We start from the raw sequence: 7,442 nt of genomic DNA, 5'->3' as shown, positions 1-7,442 counted from the left end.
TTCAATTCTTGGGCCGACTCTTTTCTCTGTATACATCAATGATGTCGCTCTTGCTGCTGGTGATTCTCTGATCCACCTCTACGCAGACGACACCATTCTGTATACTTCTGACCCTTCTTTGGACACTGTGTTAACTAACCTCCAGATCAGCTTCAATGCCATACAACTCTCCTTCTGTGGCCTCCAACTGCTCTTAAATGCAAGTAAAACTAAATGCATGCTCTTCAACCGATCGCTGCCCGCACCTGTCTGCCCATCCAGCATCATTACTCGAAGACGGTTCTGACTTAAAATATGTGGACAACTACAAATACCTAGGTGTCTGGTTAGACTGTAAACTCTCCTTCCAGACTCACATTAAGCATTTCCAATCCAAAATTAAATCTAGAATCCGATTCCTATTTCGCAACAAAGCATCCTTCAGTCATGCTGCCAAACATACCCTCGTAAAACTGACTATCCTACTGATCCTTGACTTCGGCGATGTCATTTACAAAATAGCCTCCAACACTCTACTTAGCAAATTGGATGCAGTCTATCGCAGTGCCATCCGTTTTGTCACCGAAGCCCCATATACTACCCACCCCCGTGACTTACAGTGGGGAGAACAAGTATTTGATACACTGCCGATTTTGCAGGTTTTCCTACTTACAAAGCATGTAGAGGTCTGTAATTTTTATCATAGGTACACTTAAACTGTGAGAGATGGAATCCAAAACAAAAATCCAGAAAATCACATTGTATGATTTTTAAGTAAGTAATTAATTAGCATTTTATTGCATGACATAAGTATTTGATACATCAGAAAAGCAGAACTTAATATTTGGTACAGAAACGTTGCAATTACAGAGATCATACATTTCCTGTAGTTCTTGACCAGGTTTGCACAAACTGCAGCAGGGATTTTGTCCCACTCCTCCATACAGACCTTCTCCAGATCCTTCAGGTTTCGGGGCTGTCGCTGGGCAATACGGACTTTCAGCTCCCTCCAAAGATTTTCTATTGGGTTCAGGTCTGGAGACTGGCTAGGCCACTCCAGGACCTTGAGATGCTTCTTACGGAGCCACTCCATCTACCAGGACTATTACCCCACTGTTTCCAGGCAGCGCGCAGCTTTCGGACAGACCAAACGACTACTTCGGGACCATCCAGGTGTGAAGTATGGACTGCGAAAGACTACATATTTGAGTCTCTGTATGAGGCTATGGCTCACATTCAACGTCACATCAAGAAGTTTTGAACTTGCTCACAGTTCAGCAACTGTTGCTTGCGAACTGTGGATAGTAAGAAGCCAACCTGTGGTACAATTATGTTTAGTTAGAACCTGCTAGTCTTGTATAGTTGGGGAGTTGGCGAACCCATTCAGGCTTTTTTTTCACACTATCTAGTGTGCTTGCCTTACAAGCTTTCAGACATTTTAATTCCATTGTATTAAGGTTTTACTTAACTCCTGTGTTTCTAGGCTGTCTCGTTCACCTATTCAGTTTGTTTACATAGTGTCTCAGTAACTCAAAATATTTTTGGTTATTTGTTTACTGCATCCATTTGCATTGACCCAGTAAACAGTAAATAGGCTACATGTTTTTCGGGGTCTTGAGCATCATTTATGCACAACAAACGTTCAACGTTGCGCACACATAGTTTTTTGGTCTTGGTTGTAAAGTTGTCTCAGTGTCAACTAAACAATTATTATTAAAAAATGTTTTTTGATTGTCTTACTACAATTTCCTCACTTCAAATTAGGTTTTTGGCTGAGATCCTTTATACATTTGATTTATTTTCTCTCTCAATGCCTGTTATAAGACTGGGAATATAATTATATACAACTACAAGTGGTGCTTTTGTAATTTCATTTGCACAAGGGATTCACTTGAATTGTTCAGTTCTAATGTTGTCATTCTGTCTTTTTAGTTTTTTTTCTGTACTTTTTCCAAACATCTTCCACCGTACATTATTACTCTGAGACAAGTTATTCTGGGGGTTTTGGGCACTCATTGCTTTTCCATTCCATTCTGCTCTAATGACAGGGTTGTATAACGGGAATGCCCAAGGGGGGGCGAAATAATGCGATAAAGTACATTTCGTGGAACATCAAAGGGGTTAACAACCCGGTGAAGCGTAAGAGGGTGTTGACACACTTAAAGGGTTTGAATGCAAATGTTGCATTTCTACAAGAGACTCACTTGAGGACTGGTGAGCATTTTAGAATGTGTAGGGACTGGGTTGGTCAAGTGTTTCATAGTAAATCAAGAGATGCTGTCATTTTGGTTGATGTTATTGCTGATCCTAAGGGACGATAGGTCATAGTAACCATACTCCCGGATTGATTACTTCTTTTTGGACAAAAAACTTCTGCCTAACCTTCGGCAGTGTATTTACGAGAGTATTGTTATTTCTGACCGTTCACCATTAGTGCTTGAACTAAACGTTTCCCCAGCGACCTCCTATGTGTTATCAATGGCGTCTTAACCCCATTTTACTCTCAGATAAGGAGTTTGTCAATTAAATTTATTCTGAAATCACCTTATTCCTAGAAACTAATTCAACACCAGGTATGTCCTGCTCTACCATATGGGAGTCTCTCAATGCATACCTACGTGGCCAAATCATTTCTTAAACAGCCAACCAAAACAGAGTTCTCTCTCAGTGACTTCGGGACCTGAGCGAATCCATAGCCACATTGGATGAGAAGTATGCTACGGATCCTTCCTCTGATCTGCATAAAGAGCGCCAACTACTCCAATCTGAATTTGATGAGCTTTCTACCAGGCAAGCAGAACAGTTACTCTTGCGAGCTCGGTACAGAGTGTTTGAACAAGGCGACAAGGCCAGTAAACTCCTTGCACATCAAATCCGTAAATCTGAGGCCTTACGTTTAATCCCACAAATAAGGACCCCATCTGGTCTGCTTTGCCCATTCTTGTTTAGACTATTTGCAGAGTGCCTTAATACCTCAAAGCTACCGCCCAGTCTTTATCAGGCTTCAATTTAATTACTATTAAAGAAAAACAAAGACCCCCTGGAATGTGGATCCTATCGCCCAATCTCGCTTTTAAACTGTGATTACAAAATCCTAGCCAAGCTCTTAGCCATCCATATGGAAGGCTCGCTGCACCAAGAAATACACTCTGACCAGACTGGCTTTGTGAGAAATTTGTTATTCAATATTAGGCGCCTTATGAATATACTGTATTCCCCAGCGTCAGAGGACCCGGAGGTGGTGGTCTCACTTGATGCGGAAAAAGCTTTTGACCTTGTTGATGTGGATTACCTAACACCTGCCCTTTATAGATTTGGCTTTGGCAAACGAGCCTCTCGCCATTGCACTACGCTCTAATGATGCCATTCAATGAATAATCAGGATGGGCTTAGAGCAGAAAGTCTCGCTATATGCTGACGACCTCCTTTTGTTTATCTCTAACCTTGATACCTCATTGCCACGTGCCTTATCTGTTCTTAAAAAGTTTGGATCAATCTCAGGGTACAAGCTGAATCTAGGCAAGAGTGAGCTTTTTCCTGTAAATAAGGCTGCTTAAAAGTGCTCTTTTACAAGTTCTCAGTTTAGGATTGTCTGGGATCAATTCACCAACTTGGGAGTTAAAGTGACAAGGAAATATTCAAATTTGCTTCAGGAAAACTTTGTTGCTCTAGCAGACAGTTTGGAACAATCTTTTACTACGGAACTGGAAGATGGCAGCTCCCCCATCTTATAAATATTGGGTGAAAGATGTGTTGTGCTCTCTGAAACTAGAATTTAAAAAAATTAAATTCACGTGGGAACCCCAAACTTTTAATGAGGCTTGGGCTCCATTCCGTTCTTACTTTAAACAGTCCATCCTCTGATGGCATTCCTATTAAAACCAAAATAAGTCTGTATTTGACCCCCTTGTGACTTAAAGGTTGGATGAGCATTTCTTTGTGTTTTTTTCTGGGGGGGGGCGGGGGGCATTTTAAGGTTGACGTGCTTATTGATTGTGATCTTCGGATGCCTTGATCATCTTGCCCGGTCAGAGACTAAAATGTGAGCTTGTTTTCCCGGTTTTACATTTTTTTATTTTAAAATTATTATTATTCATTTTTTTTAAAATTTTAAAGCATTGTAAACTTTTTATTTTTGGTCCAGTGGATGGTCGGTCTGTGGCCATGACTGTCTGTGAGTGGTTGCAGTTCTCCGCCCCTATCCCTTGACTGTTTACAGAAACAATGGTGAGGTGTTTGCTCTGTCCCTGGACTATAGATTGCCCTTTAACCTTTGTAGCCTTCTGCCTGGTGTGTTTAACTTGTCAAAGTATGGTATCTTTAAATCTATTTTTATTTATTTATTATTTGTATTTTTTCTAGTTGAGTATATTATTTATATTGCTTTGTGTTGTCTTGTGTATGTGTGTAAAACTTAATAAACAGTTTTCAAAAAAGAAAAAGAGAGGCCTGCTCGCAGAAGTGTTTTAGGGAGCGTTTGACAGTGATGAGGGGTGGTCGTTTGACCGCAGACCCATTACGGACGCAGGCAATCAGGCAGTGATTGCTGAGATCCTGGTTGAAGACAGCAGAAGTGCATTTGGAGGGCAGGTTGGTTAGGATGATATCTATGAGGGTGCCTGTGTTTACGGATTTGGGGTTGTACCTGGTAGGTTCACTGATAATTTGTGTGAGATTGAGGGCATCTAGCTTAGATTGTAGGACGGCCGGGGTGTTAAGCATGTCCCAGTTTAAGAGACTGAACAGTACAAGCTCTGATGATAGATGGGGGCAATCAATTCACATATGGTGTCCAGAGCACAGCTAGCGGCAGAATGTGGTATATAGCAAGCGGCAACGGCGAGAGACTTGTTTATGGAAAGGTGGATTTTTAAAAGTAGAAGCTCAAATTGTTTGGGCACAGACCTGGATAGTATGACAGAACTCTGCAGTAGATTGCAACTCCGCCCACTTTGGCAGTTCTATCTTGTTGGAAAATGTTATAGTTAGGTATGGAAATTTCAGGGTTTGGTGGCTTTCCTAAGCCAGAATTCAGACACGGCTAGGACATCCGGGTTGGCAGAGTGTGCTAAAGCAGTGAATAAAACAAATTTAGGGAGGAGTCTTCCAATGTTAACATGCATGAAACCAAGGCTTTTACGGTTACAGAAGTCAACAAATGAGAGCGCCTGGGGAATGGGAGTGGAGCCAGGCACTGCAGGGCCTGGATTAACCACTACATAACCAGAGGAACAGAGAAGGAGTAGGATGAGGGTACGGCTAAAGGCTATAAGAACTGGTCGTCTAGTGAATTCGGAACAGAGAGTAAAATGAGCAGGTTTCTGGGCACGGAAGAATAGATTCAAGGCATAATGTACAGACAACTGTATGGTAGGATGTGAATACAGTGGAGGTAAACCTAGCCATTGAGTGACGATGAGAGAGGTAATGTCTCTAGAGATGAAAACTCTCTAGGTAGATTGTGTGGTCTACAGCTTATCAGCTGTTGTTTACAAATATACATATCACCTTGTCTTACCAGAGGCCGCTGTTCTATCCTGCTGAAAAAAGCTTAAAACACGCCAGTTAATCATGTCGTCGTTAAGCCATGACTTGGTGAAACATAAGATAATACAGTTTTTAATGTCCCATTGGTAGCATATACGTGCTCGTAGTTCGTCTATTTTATTATCGATTGATTGTACGTTGGCTAATAGGACCGATGGTAATGGTAGATTACCCTCTCTGTGATGGATCCTTACAAGGCACCCGGACCGTCGTCCATGATATCTCCATCTTTTCCTCCTGAGAATGATGGGGATGAGGGCCCTGTCTGGTGTCCGAAGTAAATCCTTCCCGTCCGACTCGTTGAAGAAAGATTCCTCCAGTACGGGGTGACTAATCGCTGCCCTGATATCAAGAAGCTATTTTCGGTCATAAGACACGGTGGCAGAAACATTAAGTACAAAATAAGTTACAAATAACACAAAAAACATACATAATAGCACAATTGTTTACAGGATTGTAAAACGACAGCCATCTCTTTCGGCGCCATTATTCAACACTCAAGTAAAAGGGAAAGTAACCCAATAAAATCCTACTTGAGTAAATGTTTAAAAGTATCAAAGAGGTTAAAAGTATTTGATTTGAAATACACTTAAGTATCAAAAGTAAATGTAATTGCTAAAATATACTTAAGCACCAAAAGGAAAAATTATATATATATTAAGAAAACCAGAGAGCAACATTTTCTTGCTTTTTAAATGTATGTTATAGCCAGGGGCACGCTCCAACACTCAGACATGATTTACAAATTAATCCTGTGTTTAGTGAGTCTGACAGATCAGAGGCAGTAGGGATGACCAGGGATGTTCTTGATAAGTGTGTAAATTAGACCATTGTCCTGTCCTGCTAAGCATTCAAAATGTAACGAGTACTTTTGGGTGTCAGGGTAAATATATGGAGTAAAAAGTATGTAATTTTCTTTAGGTATGTAGTGAAGTAAAAGTTGTCAAAAATATAAATAGTAAAGTACAGATATCCCCAAAAACTCCTTAATAAGAATTACTTTCAAGTATTATTAATGAATTACTTTACACCAAAGCACTTACAGTTTGATGCATACATTCGATAAATCAATCCATCGTACTGTATGGACCACAGAGAACGTATTCGAACACACCGACAGTGTCATTGCAATGTGGTACAGCAGAAATACATTAGTTTCCAATGAAACGCTGCGTTTGCCTTGCAGCATTGCGTTGCAGAGCGTTCGTGGGATTTGTCTAACGTATGCGTCAAACTGTATGCGTAGACAGCTTGGCAGAAATGGTAACAGAAGGTGAATGTTGAACTTTTGTTGCACACCTATCCAGATGATGCTGCGTAGGCTAGTGGAATACTGTGGCTATTGTCAAATATATATATATATATGCCTTTCTGCCCTTGAGCAAGTTAACCCCCAACAACAACTGCTCCCCTGGCGCCGATGACATGGATATTGATTAAGGAGGCATCCCCTCGCACCTCTCTGATTCAGACGGGTTGGGTTAAATACCGAAGACACATTTCGTTGAAATCATTAAGTTACGCAACTGATTAGGTGTACCCCTTTCGATTTCACGACATATGCACACTGTATCGTAACAGCAAGCACGCCACAACTTAATACAACAGTCAGCTACTCTAGTAGTGTATGTACAGCCTTCTTTTCCCCACTAAAACTAAATGTGCAAGGTTGATTCATAGTCTTTGAGGTGACCAAGAAGACATGAGTGTATCCTTACAGGGTGAGAAGACACAAGTAGCCACCGGTCACCGACTGCTGTGAGCGTGTATTTTTCTTATTTCATTATTCAGAGATAGTTCATGTTTGTTATTTACGGATACTTTTTTTGTAGGTCTATAGATTGCAAAAGTAATTTTTGTATACAAGCATCAAAGGAACATCTCGGAAGGAGTTGTTTCACCCGAACAGCTTTAAC

General features: G+C 40.9%; 1 long non-coding RNA gene across 1 annotated transcript; it reads right to left on the bottom strand.

The window, feature by feature from the left end:
• Positions 1 to 5,582: 5,582 nt before the first annotated feature.
• On the bottom strand, positions 5,583 to 7,419 carry LOC135560195 (uncharacterized). The gene is made up of 2 exons (XR_010458767.1): positions 7,245 to 7,419; positions 5,583 to 5,882 (listed from the first exon to the last, which is right to left on the bottom strand). It is a non-coding gene; the product is annotated as an uncharacterized LOC135560195 (long non-coding RNA).
• Between the last annotated feature and the right edge of the window lie 23 nt (positions 7,420 to 7,442).

The sequence above is a fragment of the Oncorhynchus nerka genome, linkage group LG15 (genome assembly GCF_034236695.1).
Source record: "Oncorhynchus nerka isolate Pitt River linkage group LG15, Oner_Uvic_2.0, whole genome shotgun sequence".
NCBI lineage: Eukaryota > Metazoa > Chordata > Actinopteri > Salmoniformes > Salmonidae > Oncorhynchus > Oncorhynchus nerka.
This window is presented reverse-complemented; position numbering and strand designations above follow the sequence as displayed.